Source organism: Mesoplodon bidens (genome assembly GCF_964165515.1).
Source record: "Mesoplodon bidens genome assembly, chromosome: 5".
Classification (NCBI taxonomy): domain Eukaryota; kingdom Metazoa; phylum Chordata; class Mammalia; order Artiodactyla; family Ziphiidae; genus Mesoplodon; species Mesoplodon bidens.
The window spans coordinates 47717598-47742566 of NC_138161.1; the positions used below are offsets into that span (position 1 = coordinate 47717598).

Consider the following 24969-nt stretch of genomic DNA (forward strand, 5'->3'; position numbering starts at 1 on the left):
CTGGCACTGGGAAGGATTCTGAATGATGAGATTGAATCCTTGGCACACACCGAATCATTCTGGCACATTGGCTTTTCCTATAATTTCTCTAGCTATGAATTGGAGCAGATTTATTTACTCAATTTATAAAATGGCACGATTCATTAAAGTAAATCACTTGATGTAAAAGAACTAATTATAGAGCTTTTAGTAAAAATAAGTAAAAGCTTTTTACCCTAGGGCTGGGGGCAGAACCAATTTCTGAACTATAGGTTCTTGCTGTGTGTATGTGTTAAAGTTCCAGGGGACATGATTTGACCCAAATTTGTTTAATAGCTAAGCATGATGTAACAGGCTTTTACTTTATGAAGAACAGAATAGCTATGTTAAAAAATATCCTTTTCACTGTCTATGTCTATGTCGATTTTTTTTTTTTTTTTTTTTTTGCAGTACGCGGGACTCTCACTGTTGTGAGAATGGGAGAGAGTATTTTATTTGCAAATCATATGGTTGATAAGGGGTTAATATCCAGAGAACTCCTACAACTCAACAACAAAAAGTAAACAACCCAATTTTAAAATGGGCATAGGATTGAATAGACATTTCTCCAAAGAAGATGCCCAAATAGCCAACAAATACATGACAAAGATGCTCAACACCACTAATCATTAAGGAAATGCAAATCAAAACCACAGTGAGGTACCGTCTCACACTCATTAACATGGCTAACTATTAAAAAAAAAACAGAAAATAAGAAATGTTGGTGAGGATGTGGAGAAATTGGAACCCTGTGAACTGTTGGTGAGAATGAAAAATGGTGTCGCTACTCTGGAAAACAGTATGGCAGTTCTTCAAAAAATTAAAAATAGAATTACCATATGACCCAGAAAATTCCACCTCTGAGTATATACCCAAAATAATGGAAAGCACAGTCTCAAATATAAATGTTTACATTCATGTTTGCTACATAGCAGCACTTTATTCACAATAGCCAGAAGGTGAAAACAACCCAAGTGTCCACCGATGGAAGGATGAATGGATAAATAAAATGTGGTATACATATATAATGGAATATTATTCAGTCTTAAAAAGGAAGGAAATTCTGACACATGCTACAACATAGATGAAACTTGAGGACATTATACTAAGTGAAACAAGTCAGTCACACAAAGACAAATATTGTATGATTCCATTTATGTACCTAAATAGATACCTAAGTAGTCAAATTCATAGAGACAGAAAATAGAATGGTGGTTGCCAGGGGCTGAGGGGAGGACACAATGGTGAGTTATTATTTAATGGGTATAGAATGAGAGTTTTGCAAGATGAAAAGAGTTCTGGAGATTGTCACAACAATATGAATGTACTTAACACTACTGACCTGTACAGTTAAAAGTGGTTAAGATGGTAAATTTTATGTTATGTGTATTTTATCACAATTTAAAAAAATAATAATAATGGTGTTACAGTAATCATGAAAAACAGAAAACATGCAAATCCTTCAAATGGAAAACAGCTATTGAATAGAATTCCATGCAACCACTGAAAAATGTTGTACATCTAAAGTTATTAACTTAGAAGGATGTCCAGGATCTATGTTTTGAGTCAAAAAGCAATTTTCAGAGCAACATGCTGATATTGACTGTATTAGTTTGCTAGAGTTGCCATAACAAAGTACTACAAACTAGATGACTTAGAACAGTAGAAATGTATTGTCTCACAGTTCTGGAGGCCAGAAGGCTAAGACCAAGATGTCAGAAAAGTTAGTTCCTTCAGAGGACTGTGAGGAAGAATATGCTTCATGCCTCTCTACTAGTTTCTGATGGTTTACTGGCAATTTTTAGTGTTCCTTCCCTTTTAGACAATGTGTTACCTGAATCTCTCCCTTCATCTTCAGAAAGTATTCTCTCTGTGTGCAGGTTTATCTCTATGTCCAAATTTCCCTTTTTCATAAGGACACCAGTCATATTGGATTAGGGGCCCACCCTACTCCTGTATGACCTCACCTTAACTAATTACATCTGCAGCAAACTTATTTCTAAATACGGTCACATTCTAAGGTATTGGGGGTTAGGAGTTCAATATATGAATTTGGGGGGGACACAATTCAACCCATAACAAGGACCTTGTTTTTTTCTTACTAGAAAAGCTATACACATGTACATATGCATATGTGTATATAAGTGGGTAGATGCATATGTGAATATATAAAGGACTGAATGGTACACATCAAACTGCTAACTGGGGTTACCCTGTAGAAAATGGTGGGGAGTGAGGAGGGTGGGTGGGCAGTATTTATACTTTTAATCTCCACACTTTTGAATTGATTGAAAAATGTTCAACAGGCATGTGTAACTATTGTAAATTTAAGCAAGCAACTTATAAGATTTTAAGGCACCTTATAGGTGTTCATCAAGGTATATAGTTAGGTTGCCTTGAAGAGAAGTGGGAACTACAATTAGGTGATCCAAAATTGTTGGAATACTTTTTAGCTGACAAATTGTGAAACAGTAATATCTCATACGTTCCCCCCAAAAAGGGCTTATGAGTCAGCGGCAGAGTGGAAATAGCACTGTACTTGGAGTCCAGAGAGCCAGAAGGAGCTCCATTTCCGGCACTAGCTGGCTATGTGACCTTAGGTTCTTAACTGCATTGGCATTTGTATTTTCATCTTTAAATGTTTCTGTAAATTCCAGATATGCAGCCCCTTGGTCTATGTTTATTCCTATCTGGCTTATACATGCATGTTTTATGTCACAACAAAATTTGACCGAGCCTAAAAATAGCCAACCATCACTTCTCCTAGACAAAGATCTGAACACAGAGGCCACTGATCTGAACTGTGTGCTTGAAGGACAGCATGTAGATGATCTGTTATATAATCAGGTGGCCTGATTCTTCCACTCTGCCTCTGCAAAATGTCTATGCCACCCTTTGCTATTACTGTGGGAAGGACAGCTTCCACTGCAGACCCATATAACAGAGTTGAACCCCGCAAACCTACGTCAGTCTTTCATAGCTTTTCTTCATTCCTCCATTCAATCAGGAAATAATTATTAAGTACCCACTGTGAGTCAGGACTATAGCAGGCCCTGGGGATTCACTGATCGGCAGAATAAACAAGGTCCCTATTCAGCTGAATGAGGTCAAGAAGACACATAATTACAAGACAATGTGGAATGTGTTTTGGTAAAGGAATTGCAGTGTGCTCAAGGGATTCCAGTTCTCTGAGTTAGGGGCCCCTAACTCAGACTTAAAGTTTTCCAAAGACTTCTTTCCACAGAATTGCATCAACTCAGCTTTGAAATCATGAGTTAGGTAATTTTGCCCACTACTGGCTTTCCAAGAATTCTGTCTTTCATTTGGGTCTGTGTTTGCTGGGGAGAGGCAAGGCTCAGGCAGGGAGTAACCACGCCCCTGTTGTTCAGCTGCCCAATGAAGAGAAACAATGGCATCTCTGACTGGGAGGCATTCTTCCAACTTCCTGGATGGCGCCATGTTTTCACTCAACGTAGGAGAATCCACTCTGCCAAGTTCAGGTGTAAAAGGGGTCAGGTATTTGATCGCAAGGCCTGAGCATAATGAGAAATACTTATTCCTTCCTCATCAGCGTCAACATCCATCACTGCCCACTCCTCACTTTTACGAACCAGTACATCAAACACAAAGTTTCCCTTTGAAAGTCTATAATGACATTCTGAAAGTCTTTGGAGGAAGCGTTTGCTAGTTTCCTCAGGCACAGCACATGACAAGGTGATAGGGCTCTGGTTTCTCTAAGTCCCCTCAGAATTCTCGTTTCCTGTCCCCATAAGGCTTCTCTACATTGACCTGCAGAGCTCAAGCAAATATACAGTTGTGTTTTGTAACATTTTTTTTTTTTTTTTTTTTTTTTTTTTTTGCGGTAGGCGGGCCTCTCACTGTTGTGGCCTCTCCCCTTGCAGAGCACAGGCTCCGGATGCGCAGGCTCAGCAGCCATGGCTCACGGGCCTAGCCGCTCTGCGGCATGTGGGATCTTCCCAGACCGGGGCACGAACCCGTGTCCCCTGCATCGGCAGGCGGACTCTCAACCACTGCGCCACCAGGGAAGCCCTGTAACATTTTTTAAAAGGAATTCTGCTCAAAGTGGTAGTGGTAATATTTTGTTTTGTCTTGTCACTGCAATAAGCTCTATAAATTTACTAAATCCCAGTGTAAGCCGATGTCTGACTCTTTGACATCTTATTTTCCAGAAATGCCCACTGTCATTTTTTTCCATGGAAAATCTACACTAGAGGAAACAAGCTTGATAAAAAAGGGATGGAGATGTGAGGTTTTTTTCCCACAGACAAGGATATACCTGTATCCCTTATTGAAGCCAGGTTTCTTTGGAATTTTTTAAAATATGGACAATTTTTAAAATTTTCCTCATGCATCTAAGAAAAAACAATTGGTTAAGTTTTTTCCTAATCGTGCCTCAATTCTATAAATTCCTATATCACAATTTTCTGCATACAATGGACATTTCATCACAGTTCATTGATTTGGAGGCTCCAAAATAAAAAGGCCTACCTCTAATTACCAAATATTCACTGCATATAGCAGCAACCTCAGACCTCAGTCTATCCATGGGATATATGTAGAATTCTATCACACTGAATGAATAAGTACATCCTTCCACCATAGAAAGGATGTGGTTATGTAGAATCCAATGTGCCACTATACTATTGCCTGTTTTTTATTTATTATTTGTTTTACCCCACTTGAATGTAAGCTCCAAAGAGCAGGGTCTTTATTTTGCTCCCTACCTGGTGTCTCCCCAAGGCCTGGAGCAGTGCCAGGCACAACATAGGCCCTCAACTACTATTATTGAATGAATGACGGTAACAAGGTTATTTTTCTCCAATGGCAGCTCTCAGACTGGCTCTTCTGAATCATCTTTATCCTTTGATGACATCTTGGCTAGATTCTGTAACTTCCTGGTCACTTTCAGCAAGGAAAGGCTCAATCCAGTTTAAAACTTCAACCTCAAATCCAGTACAAATCTTTCTTTCTCTGTCTCTGCTTTTCCACTCTTCTTCCCAGCTATGGATGCTGGCATGACCCAGCTCTGGTTTTAACACCCTTTTCTCACTCCCCTTTATGGAGGCCTAGCTTTTGAAGTGTTTGGGGTAGGAGGAGGGAGAAGAAATGGACCAGCTTTTTTTAACTTAACCTCCTACAGTTGAAGTGCTTTTTCTATTGATTAAAGCATCTTTGCTGGGTAACAGGTACCTTCTATGAAGTCCACCTGAATCCCAAGAAACTAACACATCCTCACCACCAAAAATGGAAATGGGAGCCATTCCATGTCCTTTCGTCCTCCTCGGTATTCCCATCTCTCAGATTAGAAATCCAGGGTGCCAGGCTTCCCTTCTTGCAGGAACTCTCAACTTTTATAAGAGAGGTTCTTGAAGCCCCCCACCTTTCTGGCCCCAGCCTCTCACTTGGCTTTGAGGAGTGGAAAGCACCCAACACCTCCCTCCCTCCCCCAGGAAGAGCTTCTCACCATGAACACACTCTCCCTCACAGGCTGATGTTCTCAGTCCCCAACCCTTCCCATCTTCTTATACTTTCTCAGATAGAGTGGGGTGGGTGTCGGGGGGAGGAATAAGGAATGTTAAGTATGGTTGCCTTGGGGCTGGCACTTTAGGGGTCTCTCTCAGAAAAGCCACATTGAGGTGTGAGGAGAAACTGGTGAGTCTTTTTAGATTTACCACCTTTTTGTTTCCAACTGGGACCCTACACATCGACTTCAATGCAACAGGAAAATTCCTATCAACATCCTGTTATTTCTGCTACAAAAATGACTGTCTATCTTTTAAATTTACACCTCTCTCCAGGACTGGTATATGCCTTGTTCTGTAGCAGTTATGGAGACATTCAATAGATATTTATTAAATTCTTAATACAGGATGAGGTACTTGAGATGTTGACCAGAAATTCTAAACTTCAACTTGAAAGCTGCTGAAAAAAACTTATGGGTATCAACATTACAAATCCTGTTGAAACCAGAGAGATTTCAGACCCATGCAGGAATTTCTAAACCCCGCTCCAAACGTTTACAGGATTCAGGGCTGGGGTTCCCCAAATGCTCCAATCATCAGAAAATCTCCCATATGAAGAAAGAACAGGGACAATATTTTTTTAATTAAATACATGCTTAGGGAGAAATTAAAAACAGAAACATTTGATAATGAGGCAGTCTTTTATCTCTGTTTGCTGCAAGCATCTTGGGCTTCAAAATGTCTCATTGGCTACTGAAACCTAATGTCACCAGAGTCCCAAAACAGATATATTTTGCCACAAATTGCAGATGCTTAGGAATCCTCATCCTTGAGATTCGATTCATATTGTGCACCTTGTCACTGAGTTTTCTCTCTGCCACAACTCAGAAAAAGTCGGTGGTCTATATGGTTTTGCTTTCACATTCACAGTTTCACCAGCTTTCTTGGATCCTCAATTATCACATTAGTTGCATCCCTCTGTAATATATGCATTCAGGAACAAAAATTCAGATCAGTGTGGGAAGTTATTGGGAAGGGTAGATTAATGTTGTTGGTTTCAACTTTCCATTGAAACTTGTCTCCCGTCATTATATAAACCAGTTTCCCTCTCTGTACTTTCCTTGCTCTCTCAGTAATAAGGGACATCTACTTTTCTCAAACAAATACTATGGCAATTTAATTGAAGAATAGATGTAAAGCAAAACTTGCAGTTTATGGAAGAAATCTCCTTTCTTCCAGCAAAAGTTCTGTAATTAACCATACATCCTTTGGGAGATCTTAACCTCTAATCTTTATTTTCCTCATCTGCCAGTTTAAGGCCAGGCTAATGTATTGTCCATTTATTGTCTATTCTGTAGCAGGTTCTATGGAGAGCATTTATCATGTTACTATTTTATTTTGTATTCAAAATAACTCTCTATAAAAGGAATTATAATCTGCATTTTGTAGATGAAGAAACAGATGTAGAAGGTTAAGTAATCTGCATAACATGTGGCTTGGCCAGTCAAAGATAGAACCTGAATCCAAACCCTCATTTCTTTAGTTCTAAAGTCCTAATTCTAATTGCTGTAATATGCTATCACCTAAATGAGCTCTGAGAGCCCTAAACTATTCCTTCACGTTCTATGTTCTGAGCCATGGAACCATTTCACGTCATTGCAAGAGGCATTATTGGTAAATTATTATTCCTGGCTTTATATAGAATAAAAAATAGTATACCTCAATATTTTGTAACTACTTTTGTATTGTGAATGGTGGAGAAAAAAGAACTATCAGGTAGCTTCATCTTCTTTTTCTTCCAAAAATATTCTACCTAAACAAATGTTTTTTTCTTTTTTTAAAGACTCCCTCAAATAGAGGTGATACAGCCTTCCTTAGAAGACCACCTATTGCTTAATATTGGGAAAAAGAGTTTTTCTCTGTCTGGTGTGGCTCCCTTCAATTCTAATTTATTGTCTGTACTTCAGAGTGAATTTGATCATTGTTTCTTATCCCTTTCTCTGGTGGGAAATAATAGGATAGGATGTACTTAAGGGGAGATATACAAATACTGTATTGAGACACCACAAGGAATGTTAATTCCTTCTTGCAATAAGTGTTTTAAGGGCTGTCTATACAGAGTAAAAATAGATGGACAGATGAAGAGTGCAAGTCTTATGTAATTTTGTTTTAAATAACAAAATTTCAATATCATCTGTGCCTAGGTTTTCTGGACTTGGAGAGATAACACTTAAGGAAGAGGGTGGAGAGGAAGGAAAGGTAGGTCCAACTGATAGTTAACTGATTTCATCAAGAATTATCTAATGTGTTTAATAAGAATTATCTTCTCCATATGTGCTGGCCTAGAAAAGGAAAAATGTCTTCTCCATCAGTCTTTGAAGAATTGAATCATCATTTTCCTATCAGCTAAACACTCAGTGAAAGAAAGAAATATTTGAGAAGATAATACAGCAAATTTAAAAAAAGATAGAAATGAATGAGAATTTGTAGACCTTTTTTTTTCACTTTGGCAAAGTTATTATAAATAGCATTTTTTAGAGCATCTGGCTAAAACAAAACAAAGGTTTCCTGTCAGCATGGAAAAAGCAATTCCTGTCTAAAATTGTGTTATTTGTTTTTTAGTCCACTTAATTAAGAAAGCTGCTAAATGTCATGTTACATGTCATCAAATGCCCTTTATAAAACTGATTTCAATTTTTCATGGGTTCATCCAGTTTTTGTGTTCTCACTATTTAATACTTTAGGGTTTTTTTTTTAATGAGAGTCTTCATTTCTAAACGTCAAAGATACACTATTCTTGCTATAATTACTTTTTGCACATCACAGTTAAAAATATACCAGAATATAACAATCTATTGAAGATCAAGTCATCTACTAAAATATAATATGGTCTCACACATATAAGTGACACTTACTTTTAAAGAGAAAAACTGAGATATGGAAACTGCTTGAGTTGAATTGAGCTATATTAAGTCTGACCCTCTAATTTTTCACATAGAAAACCTGAGTCTTGAACTTGAATGAAATGTAGATCGCAAAGTTAGTAGTGGAAAGCTGACATGAGCCTGCTTCACTATTACACTGCTCAAAAAATATTTAACTAGCTATTCTGTGCCAGGTGTAGTGTTAGGTTTTGATGATTCAAAAGTGAAAAAGACAGGGTGTTCAGTCTGAAGAATCTTATAATCCAATGGGAGAGTAAAGTAAATAAATTGATAAGTAAATTTTTGTGTAAAAAGTAACTTACACACTTAGTAGCTTAACAAATTTACATTTATTATCTCACAGCTTCAGTGGGTCAGAAATTGAGTATTTTAGCTGGATCCTCTGTTTCAGAGTCTCTTACAAAGTTTCAATCAAGGCATCAGTCAGAACTGAGGTCTTATCTGAAAGCTCAACTGGAGAAGGATATGTTTTCAAGCCCATGTGCTTGTTGGCAGGATTTAGTTCCTTGTGGTCTGTCAGACTGAAGTCCTCAGTGTCTTGCTGGCTTTTGTCTGAAGGCCATCCTCAATACCTTGCCATGTGGACCTCCCCAACATGGTTGCTTCTCTTATCAAAGTGTGTAAGTCAAAAAGGCAACAGTGAGAATCTGCTAACAGGATGGAGGCAGGGATGATTGGGGGCCATCTTAAAGTTTATCCACCACAGAATTTTATAGTAAAACATGACAAATGTTGTGAAAGAGAAAGGCACAGGGGCAGTGGGAGCACAGGAGATAGGATCTAAACCAGACTAAGGAGGCTGGGCTATCATTTGAGTTGAATTTTAAAGGATGAGGAGTCATCAGATCAATGAAGAAGGAAAGATGGTCATTCCAGGCAGAAGTAGGGCCTATAAAAAGTACATTTTTCATGTCTTTGTAGGTAAGTTGGAATGGCACAATATTAAATAATTAGGAAGGATGCTTTTTGCTTAGGATCAGCAAATTTTAGAGTTGAAGACTCCAGATGGAACAACTAAGGCTCAGAGATATTAAGTCTAGCACATGGTAGATATTCAGTAAATGTTGAACAAATTAATGAAATGTCTTTGTAGCACTAGAAATGAGCTTCCACTCTCATACCCCAAACAGTAACCACATAAGTCAACCTCTATATCTTTAAGAAAAATAGGAAAGATAAAATTAGAAGTGCTGGGAGATAGATAGAATAAAAGTATGTTTTATAGTAAAAAGAATTCTAGAGACAGCCAGAACCTACTGGAAAAGAAACAGAAAGTTAGATTTCAATTCTAATTTCTACTCATAGAAGTGAAAATAAAAGGGGAATTGCTATGGTGTGATACCAGCCAGCTCTTTGGGGAAACAAACAAACAAAAAAGCTTTACAGACATATAGGTAATAATGAAATTTTTGCAACTAATTATTTCACTTCATTCCAAAGGAAAAAAAAGTTTTCCAGAGTCTTTTTCTTGAACTTACCAAACTTCTATACAATTTCTGACTCAAACACAATACACTACCTCTAGGATCCAAAAAAGAGATGGCTTATATTTCACATATTTATATCAGGCCTAGCGTTTTTTCCCTCGGTCTGAAATATACACATGTTTTATATTTCAGCTGAAGAGGTTATTTTCCAAATGAGGTTAAAAAAAAAGCCAAGGTACTATCACTCTGACATTAGCAGTAGTTACCTAATATATATATATTTTTTAAGTCATAACCATTTTAGGAAGTTTTTGAACCAAAGAGGAATTTGAGTAATAATCGTCATATATCTTGTTGCATGTCAGGTATGATTGCCTGAAATGTGGTGAATGGAACTACACATTTACGATTCTTTCATTCATATAAAGTTAGCCTAATGTTAGTCAAATTTAGTCATCCTGTTGTCCCATGCTTATGGGTAAACCCACTTGGAACCAGCTTTTGGAGAGAAAGCAGGGGACTGTTAAATCTATCAGTGAAGAAGATACCCTCTTTTCAATGCCTCTGGAGATGCTAGATTGTTTCCCTTCTTTACTTCTCAGTGTGGCACACCCAGTCTCTCCTGTTGTGTGTGTGTGTGTGTGTCTGTGTGTGTGTGTCTGTGTCTGTGTGTCTGAGTCTGTGTGACTCTTGGGGAGGGAGTGTTTAAAATGTGTAATTCCTTTTTATCAATTCTCTACAAATCTGCAACCAAAATCCTTGAGGAAAAACATTTTAAAGAATATGGAGCATGTATTAATATATTTAAAATAGATAACCAACAAGGACCTACTGCATAGCACAGGGAATTCTGCACAATATTGTATAATAACCTAAATTGGAAAAGAACAGATACATGTATATGTATAACTGAATTACTTTGCTGAACACCTGAAACTAACAGAACATTGTTAATCAACTATACTCCAATATAAAATAAAAAACTAAAAAAAAGAAAAACGAAAAAATAAAAAGGAATATGGAGCATGAATCAGGGGGAAGGAAGATGATTTAAAAGGAATAGGAGTAAAATTATTTTTTAAATATGAAAAAGTAAAGGTAATAATTAAGATGTATGTGATATCAAAACCTTCTTTGAGAGTATTATAGAAAAGACAATTCTTCAGATGCTTTACAGCTCAGAAACATTTTTTAATTTCTTTGATGAGAGGATGTTTTAATGTAGAAAAGTTAAAACTCTTGATTATGTACACCAAGTTTTAAGAGGAGTAAGTACTCAATTACCTAGACCATCTCTCCCAAATCTGCTACAAAAGTAAAAAGCAGGACTATGGGAACTTTGGCTATTCATTTGATTGTCTTCTCTATAGAACATCCTAATTGAATTATATGGAGTTATCCACTTTAGAGCCTGAGATCTTTTAAAGAGAAAAGACACAAGTAATCTGGAACTATTGATACCTGAAGGGCTCCATAGAGGCAGTCAGAAAATTAATCCATAGGGAGTCTCCACAGCTCAGAGCAGGAAAAATTAATTAAACTTCCACATTTCCAGAAGAGCTATTGAAAAGAGAGGTAGAAAACCTATTCTCTATTTCAATATCTAAATTTCTTTTTTTTTAATTGAAGCGTAGTTGATTTACAATGTTGTGTTCATTGCAGGTGTACAGCAAAGTGACTAAGTTATACATATATATACATATTCTTTTTTGTATTCTTTTCCATTATGGCTTATTATAGGATATTGAATGTAGTTCCCTGTGCTATACAGTAGGACCTTGCTGTTCATCTATTTTATATATAGTAGTTTGTATCTGCTAACCCCAAACTCTTAATTTATCCCTCCCCCACCCCTTTTCCCCTTTGGTAACCATATTTTTTTTCTATGTCTGTGAGTCTGTTTCTGTTTCATAAATAAGCTCATTTGTGTCATAGTTTAGATTCCACACATAAGTATTATCATATGGTATTTGTCTTTCTCTTTCTGACTTACTTCACTTCATATGATAATCTCTAGGTCCATCCATGTTACTGCAAATGGCATTATTTCATTCTTTCTTATGGCTGAATAGTATTCCATTGTATATACGTCCCACATCTTCTTTATCTGTTCATCTGTCAATGGACATTTAGGTTGCTTCCACATCTTGGCTATTGTAAATAGTTCTGCGATGAACATAGGGGTGCATGTATCTTTTCAAATGAGAGTTTTCTCTTGGTATATGCCCAGGAGTGGGATTGCTGGATCATATGGCAAGTGTATTTTTAGCTTTTTAAGGAACCTTCATACTGTTCTCCATAGTGGCTATACCAATTTACATTCCCACCAACAGTGTAGGAGAGTTCGATTTTCTCCACACCATCTCCAGCATATGTTATTTGTAGACTTTTTATTGATGGCCATTCTGACCAGTGTGAGGTGGTACCTCATTGTAGTTTTGATTTTCATTTTTCTAATAATTAGCTTCAATATCAAAATTTCTTATATGTAGGTGACATTGCTTCTTCTTTTATATAAAAATAACTATTGGGCTTCCCTGGTGGCGCAGTGGTTGAGAGTCCACCTGCCGACACAGGGGATGTGGGTTCGTGCCCCAGTCCGGGAGGATCCCGCATGCCGCGGAGCGGCTGGGCCCGTGAGCCATGGCCGCTGGGCCTGTGCGTCCGGAGCCTGTGCTCCGCAACGGGAGAGGCCACAGCAGTGAGAAGCCCGTGTACCGCAAAAAAAAGGAAAAAAAAAAAAACTATTACTTTGATTTATAGGGAAGATTTTTGTACTTCCATTGGATGTATATTGGAACTACTCTTTCCTATCTTCCATGTTTTCTTAACTTCTCTGATATTTTCCATCTCTTTATCTCTCTGGTCTTCATTCTGAGTGCTTTCCTTAAGTCTTCAGTTTATCTAAGTTTTGTTTAACCCATCTCTTGGGTTAGAATCTAGTTGTGTTTCTGCACTACTTGTGTTATTCAAACTCAGGTCCCACAAGAAGCCTGGATTTGGACTTCCAATTTCCACCATGGCCAGGGAAGATGATCTGTTTCCAAGCCATATCCCCATGCTATATCCCAAGACTGCCTCTGGACTTCTACCTCCTTGTATGAATTAGACAGGCTATTCCCAAATATATTTGCCCATTGTACAAAGTGCTTTAGACATTAGCTTCTAAAGCACATATCCATGCTAATATCCTTGGCCCGCATGGCATCAACCACCACTCATTACAATGATTTAAGTTCCCTCTATTTCCTGCTACTTAAAAGATTTCCCTTTCTGGCTTTTGAACTTAGCTTTGTAGCTAATATTTTAAAATTTATATTATAGTTGGCATTACTACATATTTCGAGTTAGAAGATATGCTTCCTACATCTGCTTAGTGAGCCAAACTTCCCAGAAATCAATTTTGATGCTGAAATAAAAAAATCGGGGGATTTTTATAGCTAGATATCTTATTAAGGTAGTGCTTTACAAGTAAGAAAGAGATTCACTTCTTTGAATTATCAGACTTTCACTTCTGTTGATGCTTCCATTTCTGGTGGACTTTTTTTTCTTTTAACATTTAAGAAACGCTTTGTAGTGAAAAATGGTACAAGGTCATAAGTCCATCAAAATTACTACATGTGGGGCTTCCCTGGTGGCGCAGTGGTTGAGAGTCCGCTTGCCGATGCAGGGGACACAGGTTCATGCCCCGGTCCGGGAGGATCCCACATGCTGTGGAGCGGCTAGGCCCATGGGCCATGGCCGCTGAGCCTGCGCATCTGGAGCCTGTGCTCCGCAGTGGGAGAGGCCACAACAGTGAGAGGCTCGCGTACCGCAAAAAAAAAAAAAAAATTACTACATGTGGTTATTGAATGGGCAACACATAGTTTAGTATCACATACTTTGGCACCAAAAATTGAGGGAAAAGGGCTTGGTGGCCCTCCTTTATTAAAGAGTAAAATTCCTTGAATTTTCTAGTGAAAAAAAGGCTGAGTGAATTTTCAGATTCAGATATTAGAGGCACTCTCGTTGCCTTCAAAATCTATTATGAGACTACTACCACCCATGAATTTGCCTAAATCATTTTATATTTCTTTATAACAGTTTTAAAAACAATTTTTGCCTTTGGTATAAATAACTTGAGTTTATTATTCATTAAATTAAACAGTTTCTCTATTATTTGTCCTTAACATTTACATGAAAGTAAATTTTATACAACACCACTTGAGAAGAAAAAATTGTGTTTTTCATTATAATTTTATTTTCCTGCCTTTGTTTCCCTCCTGATTCTGAGACAACTGTTGATTTTCAGGTATTTCTTTTAAAATCTAACTTATGTTCAATTTTAAAGTAGCAGAGCATAGGTGTTGAGATTCCCAGTCAGATTGGTTGAGTTTGAATCCAGCCTCCACCACTTACTACTAAGTGTGCAACCGTGGGTAAGCTTTTTAACCTCTGTGTACCTCACCTTCCACGTCTGGACAATAGGGATGATGATGACGACGATGATGATGATGATAGTGCCTACCACATAGGGTGTTATAAAGACTAAATGAATTAATATAGAGAGAGCATTTAGAACAGCCCTCGATATATGTTAATTATTATTGTTATATTTCAAATTTCCATGAGGCTTTTTGCACAGGCATCTCTAAGAGAGTGTTTCTAACCATAATCTAGCCTAATGATTTCATAGGTTTATGGAAAAGTCTCAAGGCACAATATCTTGAAGCATATTTTAAAAAATCTATCCTTAATGCTATCTCTTTTCATGATCACTTGCTTTTTTTCATGAATGGATGCCTTAAAGGTAATGAACCCACATAACCCTTCCTTTTTTCTATCAAAACCCTTTGTTGAGACTGTTGACAGGAAATCCCTTGGGAATAGAGGGAGTTGAGGCAAAAGAAGAACACTTCAGTTTAGTGGCCAAAGGGGGCCCTCACACTCCCCTGCTGGTGCTGTGAGCCAAGATAAACAGGCTTGGCAAGGGGTGCCTTACTCACTCCACTCTGTCAACTTGGAGGTGAAGGTTTTCAACTGTGGTATTGCTACTCCACCCAACTTCTGTTCCATTTTTAATATACCTTTGTGATAAAATGTACCGTATCCATTAAAAAAGTCTTGAAGGTGTGGCTGACATGAAGGAAAGCAATATCCTGCCAATGCCTCAGACTTGAAAGGCCTTCCAGCCCTAGCTCATGGACCACCCTCTCTATTCTGGCTTGTACAGCACAGGCTCCACATTTTGTTCAGTAAAAGCAACAACATCCACATACCTCACCACCTGGGAAAATGCCATAAATTGTCCCTAGTCATGTGTGCCCTGGCAAACACCCAGGTAAATGGCTGAGCTCACACTGGCCAGTCACAGAAAGAATATTAGCGTACCTTGCTTCCCTCAACAAATGTGTTGCTGAAACTGCATGAAAATCAAGTGTTTGCAAGTTAACTCACTTCTTGAATTCACCGGGAATTTGCTGCTTAATAAATGCTCAGCCGGTTACTTACTGAATAATAAAAGTCCTTTGTAAAGTAATAATTACCCTTTAGTTTATCTGTTTTCACATTTCGAATTTTGGAATCTGGTTTTCCTTAAAGCAAGACACATCTGTAGCATTAGTTTCTCTACTCTAGGTGTCACTTAATCTTTGAGGGTTCAGGGTTTTTTTTAGGGGAATGTTAGGGCACCAGACTCAATGACCTCTACAGTCCCTCCCAGCCCAAAATTCACTTTCCTACAAAGGCAGTCTAGGAATAATTAGAGAAATGTCTTTTTGTTTGGTTATTCTTTCTGATTTTATCATTCCATTCACAGTCTAAGGAAAGTGTGCTTCCACCATCAGTTTCTGGAACAGTTCCATTTGATGCTTCACAATGGCATAGAGAGCTATAGCCATGGTCAACTGATATTTTGAAGTTCCTCAGAGATCTCTTTCCATTGCTACATTTCCTGCTTTAGTTTTGGCCCAGAGAAAAATTATCAAAGATCAGAACTGCTTCCATCAGCTTCATAGGCTAAGACCTTCTTTCTGGATGTTCCCTGGAGCATAAGGCACTACATACAATATTTCATTATTTGCTATGAGCATCAATGATACACAAAGGGAAAATCATGTTAACTCCACTTCATATCCTGGAAAAGAGTACTACAAGACACTTAGGTTACTCACCCAAGTCACCCAGTCAGTAACTAATGAAGCTAAACATGCTTAATTTTGTGACAGAATTACTAGCCTATGCTGCTTGAAGTTGAAATAACTGATACCAGAAATATTTTAGTAAAAACTTTCCTTATCATCCCCACTGAACATCACACTTTTCATTTAGGGAATCTATGCATTTACCAACACATCCTTGGAATAATCTCAAGAACAAAAGGCAACTGAAAAGTGATATTTATGAGCTATTGGCAGTATACCTCAGGTTATACAAGCCACAAGTCTCCAAAAACAAGTATAACTAGCATTTGATTCCCCCTGTGGCTGAAGAAGTACTTTCATATTAAATGTAAACATTTGATGTCACAGAGATAAAAAAGAGTGTGTGATTCATGTCAGTATTATTTCACCTCATTTACTTGTGTAAATTTTTGTGATAATAGGAAATGGCTTGGCAAACTTCAAGAACTGATCATTGTATTTGGCATTATTATTGGTTGTAGAAATAGCATTGTAAACTATCAGCTAACATTTAAAAGATTATTAAAAGATATTATGAAACACTTTATGCCAGTAAATATGACTATTTATATGAAATTATTACCAGACTGACACCAAAAAAATAGAAAACCTGAATTGTCTGATAATTATGAAAGAAATTAAACCTATTTTTATAAACCTTCCCACAAAGAAAACTCTACTTTCCAGACAGTTTCACCAGTGAATTATCTCAGAATTTAAAGAATAAATAACATTAATCTAAAACAAATACTTCCAGACAGTAGAAAAAGGGACAAGAGATACTTTTCTATTATTTAACAGCCCAGCAGAACCTTACAAGGACATTACAAGAAAGAAAAATAGCAGACACATAGATGCAAAAATCATAAACAACCTTAGCATGATCAAATGGACTTTTTTCAGGAATGCAAGGATGGTTTATGATTCAAAAATCAATCAATGAATTCACCACATTTACAGAAAAAAAGAGAAAATCACATAATAAATGTAATAGTTTCAAAAAGCATTTGATAAAATTCAACACCCATTGATAATAAAACTACTTAGCAAACCAAGGGGACTTTTTAAATCTGATAGTGTACTTACAGAAGTCCTACAACAAACATTTTCCTTACTTGTGATTTTTGGAACAAGACAAGGATGCCCAGTATCACCATTTTTGTTTTAATTATACTGGAGGTCCCAGTCAATGCACAAGACAAGAAACAGAAATAAAAGGCATAAGCATAGGAAAGGGAAAAATATAATTTTTGATATTCATTATTAGAATTAATAAATGCATATATCAAGCCCGTTGGATACAAGGTCCAATATCCAAAAAGCAATTAACTTCTATTTGCAAACATTAAACAAATAGAAAATGAAACTTTTAAAAAGACATCATTTACAATAGCATTTAAAACATTAGCTTAGGACTTCCGGGTAAGATGGCGGAAGAATAAGACGCGGAGATCACCTTCCTCCCCACGGATACACCAGAAATACAGCTACACGTGGAACAACTCCTACAGAACACCTACTGAACGCTGGCAGAAGACCCCAGACCTCCCAAAAGGCAAGAAACTCCCCACATACCTGGGTAGGGCAAAGCGGAGAGATTCCCGCACAGAGGATCGGTGCCGAGCGGCACTCACCAGCCCGAGGGGCTTGTCTGCTCGCCCGCCGGGGCGGGCGGCGCTGGAAGCTGAGGCTCGGGCTTCGGTCAGAGCGCAGGGAGAGGACTGGGGCTGGCGGCGAGAACTCAGCCTGAAGGGGGCTAATGTGCCACAGCTAGCCGGCAGGGAGTCCAGGAAAACTCTGGAGCTGCCGAAGAGGCAAGAGACTTTTTCTTCCCTCTTGGTTTCCTGGTGCGCGAGGAGAGGGGATTAAGAGCGCTGCTTAAAGGGGCTCCACAGACGGCGCGAGTCACGACTGAAAGCGCGGAGCCCAGTGACGGGCGTGGGACGCTGGGGCTGCTGCTGCCGCCGCCAAGAAGCCTGTGTGCGAGCGCAGGTCACTGTCCACACCGCCCTTCCGGGAGCCTGTGCAGCCCGCCACTGCCGGGGTCCCGGAATCCAGGGGCGGCTTCCCTGGGAGAACGCACGGCGCGCCTCGGGCTGGTGCAACGTCACGCCGACCTCTGCCGCTGCAGGCTCGCCCCGCACTCCGTGCCCCTCCCTCCCGCCCGGCCTGAGTGAGCCAGAGTCCCCAAAGAGGCTGCTCCTTTAACCCTGTCCTGTCTGAGCGAAGAACACACGCCCTCCGGCGACCTACACGCAGAGGCGGGGCCAAATCCAAAGCTGAGACCCAGGAGCTGTGAGAACAAAGAAGAGAAAGGGAAACCTCTCCCAGCAGCCTCAGAAGCAGCGGATTAAAGCTCCACAATCAACTTGATGTACCCTGCATCTGTGGAATATATGAATAGACAACAAATCATCCCAAATTGAGGAGCCAGGAGTCAGTGCTGTGCCTCTGAGGTGGGAGAGCCAACTTCAGGACACTGGTCCACAAGAGACCTCCCAGCTCCACATAATATCAAACGGCGAAAATCTTCCAGAGATCTCCATCTCAACAGCAGCACCCAGCTTCACTCAAGGACCAGCAAGCTACAGTGCTGGACACCCTATGCCAAACAACTAGCAAGACAGGAACACAACACCACCCATTAGCAGAGAGGTGGCCTAAAATCATAAAAAGTCCGCAGACACCCCAAAACACACCACCAGACGTGGACCTGCCCACCAGAAAGACAAGATCCAGCCTCATCCACCGGAACACAGGCACTAGTCCCCTCCACCAGGAAGCCTACACAACCCACTAAACCAACCTTAGCCACTGGGGACAGACACCAAAAACAACGGGAACTACGAACCAGCAGCCTGCAAAAAGGAGACCCCAAACACAGTAACATAAGCAAAATGAGAAGACAGAAAAACACACAGCAGGAGAAGGAGCAAGATAAAAACCCACCAGATCTAACAAATGAAGAGATAATAGGCAGTCTACCTGAAAAAGAATTCAGAATAATGATGGTAAAGATGATCCAAGATTCTATTTCCCAGATCCAAAATCTTGGAAATAGAATAGACAAAATGCAAGAAACAGTTAACAAGGACCTAGAAGAACTAAAGATGAATCAAGCATCGATTAAAAACACAATACATGAAATAAAAAATACTCTAGATGGGATCAATAGCAGAATAACTGAGGCAGAAGAACGGATAAGTGAGGTGGAAGATAAAATAGTGGAAATAACTGCTGCAGAGCAAAATAAAGAAAAAAGAATGAAAAGAACAGAGGACAGTCTCAGAGACCTCTGGGACAACATTAAACGCACCAACATTCGAATTATAGGGGTTCCAGAAGAAGAAGAGAAAAAGAAAGGGACTGAGAAAATATTTGAAGAGATTATAGTTGACAACTTCCCTAATATGGGAAAGGAAATAGTTAATCAAGTCCAGGAGGCACAGAGAGTCCCATACAGAATAAATCCAAGGAGAAATACGCCAAGACACATATTAATCAAACTGTCAAAAATTAAACACAAAGAAATCATATTAAAAGCAGCAAGGCAAAAACAACAAATAACACACAAGGGAATCCCCATCAGGATAACAGCTGATCTCTCAGGAGAAACTCTACAAGCCAGAAGGGAGTGGCAGGACATAATTAAAGTGATGAAGGAGAAAAACCTGCAACCAAGATTACTCTACCCAGCAAGGATCTCATTCAGATTTGATGGAGAAATTAAAACGTTTACAGACAAGCAAAAGCTGAGAGAGTTCAGCACCACCAAACCAGCTTTACAACAAATGCTAAAGGAACTTCTCTAGGCAAGAAACACAACAGAAGGAAAAGACCTACAATAACGAACCCAAAACAATTAAGAAAATGGGAATAGGAACATACATATCGATAATTACCTTAAATGTAAATGGACTAAATGCTCCCACCAAAAGACACAGATTGGCTGAATGGATACAAAAACAAGACCCATATATATGCTGTCTACAAGAGACCCACTTCAGACCTAGAGACACATACAGACTGAAAGTAAGGGGATGGAAAAAGATATTCCATGCAAATGGAAACCAAAAGAAAGCTGGAGTAGCAATTCTCATATCAGACAAAATAGACTTTAAAATAAAGACTACTAGAAGAGGCAAAGAAGGACACTACATAATGATCAAGGGATCGATCCAAGAAGAAGATGTAACAATTGTAAATATTTATGCACCCAACATAGGAGCACCTCAATACATAAGGCAAATACTAACAGCCATAAAAGGAGAAATCAACAGTAACACAATCATAGTAGGGGACTTTAACACCCCACTTTCACCAATGGACACATCATCCAAAATGAAAATAAATAAGGAAACACAAGTTTTAAATGATACATTAAACAAGATGGACTTAATTGATATTTATAGGACATTCCATCCAAAAACAACAGAATACACATTTTTCTCAAGTGCTCATGGAACATTCTCCAGGATAGATCATATCTTGGGTCACAAATCAAGCCTTGGTAAATTTAAGAAAATTGAAATTGTATCAAGTATCTTTTCCAACCACAATGCTATGAGACTAGATATCAATTACAGGAAAAGAGCTGTAAAAAATACAAACACATGGAGGCTAAACAATACACTACTTAATAACGAAGTGATCACTGAAGAAATCAAAGGGGAAATTAAAAAATACCTAGAAACAAATGACAATGGAGACACGACGACCCAAAACCTATGGGATGCAGCAAAAGCAGTTCTAAGAGGGAAGTTTATAGCAATACAGTCCCACCTTAAGAAACAGGAAACATCTCGAATAAACAACCTAACCTTGCACCTAAAGCAATTAGAGAAAGAAGAACAAAAACATCCCAAAGTTAGCAGAAGGAAAGAAATCATAAAAATCAGATCAGAAATAAATGAAAAAGAAATGAAGGAAATGATAGCTAAGGTCAATAAAACTAAAAGCTGGTTCTTTGAGAAGATAAACAAAATTGATAAACCATTAGCCAGACTCATCAAGAAAAAAAGGGAGAAGACTGAAATCAATAGAATTAGAAATGAAAAAGGACAAGTAACAACTGACACTGCAGAAATACAAAAGATCATGAGAGATGACTACAAGCAACTCAATGCCAATAAAATGGACAACCTGGAAGAAATGGACAAATTCTTAGAAATGCACAACCTGCCAAGACTGAATCAGGAAGAAATAGAAAATATGAACAGACCAATCACAAGCACTGAAATTGAAACTGTGATAAAAAATCTTCCAACAAACAAAAGCCCAGGACCAGATGGCTTCACAGGTGAATTCTATCAAGCATTTAGAGAAGAGCTAACACCTATCCTTCTCAAACTCTTCCAAAATATAGCAGAGGGAGGAACACTCCCAAACTCATTCTACGAGGCCACCATCACCTTGATACCAAAACCTGACAAGGATGTCACAAAGAAAGAAAACTACAGGCCAATATCACTGATGAACATAGATGCAAAAATCCTCAACAAAATACTAGCAAACAGAATCCAACAGCACATTAAAAGGATCATACACCATGATCAAGTGGGGTTTATTCCAGGAATGCAAGGATTCTCCAATATACGCAAATCAATCAACATGATACACCATATTAACAAACTGAAGGAGAAAAAACATATGATCATCTCAATCGATGCAGAGAAAGCTTTCGACAAAATTCAACACCCATTTATGATAAAAACCCTGCAGAAAGTAGGCATAGAGGGAACTTTCCTCAACATAATAAAGGCCATATATGACAAACCCACAGCCAGCATCGTCCTCAATGGTGAAAAACTGAAAACATTTCCACTAAGATCAGGAACAAGACAAGGTTGCCCACTCTCACCACTCTTATTCAACCTAGTTTTGGAAGTTTTAGCCACAGCAATCAGAGAAGAAAAGGAAATAAAAGGAATCCAAATCGGAAAAGAAGAAGTAAAGCTGTCACTGTTTGCAGATGACATGATACTATACATAGAGAATCCTAAAGATGCTACCAGAAAACTACTAGAGCTAATCAATGAATTTGGTAAAGTTGCAGGATACAAAATTAATGCACAGAAATCTCTGGCATTCCTATATACTAATGATGAAAAATCTGAAAGTGAAATCAAGGAAACACTCCCATTTACCATTGCAACAAAAAGAATAAAATATCTAGGAATAAACCTACCTAAGGAGACAAAAGACCTGTATGCAGAAAATTATAAGACACTGATGAAAGAAATTAAAGATGATACAAATAGATGGAGAGATGTACCATGTTCTTGGATTGGAAGAATCAACATTGTGAAAATGACTCTACTACCCAAAGCAATCTACAGATTCAGTGCAATCCCTATCAAACTACCACTGGCATTTTTCACAGAACTAGAAGAACAAATTTCACAATTTGTATGGAAACACAAAAGACCCCAAATAGCCAAAGCAATCTTGAGAACGTAAAATGGAGCTGGAGGAATCAGGCTCCCTGACTTCAGACTATACTACAAAGCTACAGTAATCAAGACAGTATGGTACTGGCACAAAAACAGAAAGATAGATCAATGGAACAGGATAGAAAGCCCAGAGATAAACCCACGGACATATGGTCACCTTATCTTTGATAAAGGAGGCAGGAATGTACAGTGGAGAAAGGACAGTCTCTTCAATAAGTGGTGCTGGGAAAACTGGATAGGGACATGTAAAAGTATGAGATTAGATCACTCCCTAACACCATACACAAAAATAAGCTCAAAATGGATTAAAAACCTAAATGTAAGGCCAGACACTATCAAACTCTTAGAGGAAAACATAGGCAGAACACTCTATGACATAAATCACAGCAAGATCCTTTTTGACCCACCTCCTAGAGAAATGGAAATAAAGACAAAAATAAACACATGGGACCTAATGAAACTTCAAAGCTTTTGCACAGCAAAGGAAACCATAAACAAGACCAAAAGACAACCCTCAGAATGGGAGAAAATATTTGTAAATGAAGCAACTGACAAAGGATTCATCTCCAAAATTTATAAGCAGCTCATGCAGCTCAATAACAAAAAAACAAACAACCCAATCCAAAAATGGGCAGAAGACCTAAATAGACATTTCTCCACAGAAGATATACAGACTGCCAACAAACACATGAAAGGATGCTCAACATCTTTACTCATTAGAGAAATGCAAATCAAAACTACAATGAGATATCATCTCACACCAGTCAGAATGGCCATCATCAAAAAATCTAGAAACAATAAATGCTGGAGAGGGTGTGGAAAAAAAGGAACCCTCTTGCACTGCTGGTGGGAATGTGAATTGGTACAGCCACTATGGAGAACGGTATGGAGGTTCCTTAAAAAACTACAAATAGAACTACCATATGACCCAGCAATCCCACTACTGGGCATATACCCTGAGAGAACCATAATTCAAAAAGAGACATGTACCAAAATGTTCACTGCAGCCCTATTTACAATAGCCCGGAGATGGAAACAACCTAAGTGTCCATCATCGGATGAATGGGTAAAGAAGATGTGGCACATATATACAATGGAATATTACTCAGCCATAAAACGAAATGAAATTGAGCTATTTGTAATGAGGTGGGTGGACCTAGAGTCTGTCATACAGAGTGAAGTAAGTCAGAAAGAGAAAGACAAATACTGTATGCTGACACATATATATGGAATTTATGAAAAAAAAATGTCATGAAGAACATAAGGGTAAGACAGGAATACAGACACAGACCTACTAGAGAATGGACTTGAGGATATGGGGAGGGGGAAGGGTAAGCTGTGACAAAGTGAAAGAGCGGCATGGACATATATACACTACCAAACGTAAGGTAGATAGCTAGTGGGAAGCAGCTGCATAGCACAGGGAGATCAGCTCGGTGCTTTGTGACCGCCTGGAGGGGTGGTATAGGGAGGGTGGGAGGGAGACGCAAAAGGGAGGGGATATGGGAACATATGTATATGTATAACTGATTAAATTTGTTATAAAGCAAAAAAATAAATAAAATAAATAAATAAATAAATAAATAAATAAATAAAACATTAGCTTATCAGGTTTGTGAAAAGGAATTTAGAGTAGACATAAAGAAATTACTGTTTTAAGAGTAATAATCTGATGGACAAGTGCTAAAAAAATAGATCCAAAATCCATGTAAATATAACTAAATTGATAGTAATTTTCTAAAACCAACCCTCAAATCTTTCTTACTCTTTCTCTCTTTTGTTAGCTGCTACATCCCTTAAAAGCAGGATATCACAGCTATTTGAATATTCACCAGTGATTCCCTGATAACATCAGAAAATAAAAATGGACTTTAGGAAAATTTCCATTGAAACCACTGGTTTTAAATTGGTTTTATGTTTTAGAGGGAGAGTACCAAAAGGAAATAAATTAATACATGATGGTCAAAGGTCTTTCTGGTTCTCTTGAAAGCATGTAATCAGATAGCTTCCTCATGCAGAGCATCTTATATCACATGAAAATATACAAGGTGTCTAAAGAAGCAGTTTTGAATAGAGGATTTCTGAATACCATCTCAGGCAAGGTCTAGAGAACTCAATATTATGTGCTTTTATGATAAATTTTTTAGACAGTATGACCGACTACAAGTCTTCCTTTGTACTTTTCTGTACAGTTCCTCACTCAGAACAGATCTAGCTGTCTATGGGAAGGTTCTGCAGGACAAAGAGCTAAGATTTGGCCACTTACACACAGACCAAAAATGAATTACCCAGGGTGTGCTAGCAGAGGGACTTGAACTTAAGGACAGGGGAAAATCTGCACAGGTTGCCAATGGTTTGTCAGAGTTGTGAGAAAAGAAATGGGAAATTAAAAAATTCTTATTGGCATAATTTACATTGGACAACATGAGCACATTCCAGTCAATCTACTTCACAGACAGGATCTCATTGGTCTCCCCAACATC

The 24969-nt window shown here is 38.3% G+C and overlaps 1 protein-coding gene across 3 annotated transcripts in view; it reads left to right on the top strand.

Annotated features, from left to right (window-relative positions):
• COL8A1 (collagen type VIII alpha 1 chain) overlaps positions 1-24969 on the top strand; it is a 162205-nt gene that overhangs the window by 26036 nt on the left and 111200 nt on the right. For 2 of the 3 annotated variants that reach the window (XM_081235620.1, XM_081235622.1), the window contains exon 2: positions 7706-7760. The exons of the other annotated variant lie outside the window; for it this stretch is intronic. The gene's annotated coding sequence lies outside the window, so the exon portion shown is untranslated. The remainder of the gene's footprint in view (positions 1-7705; positions 7761-24969) is intronic. 3 annotated transcript variants of the gene reach the window in all.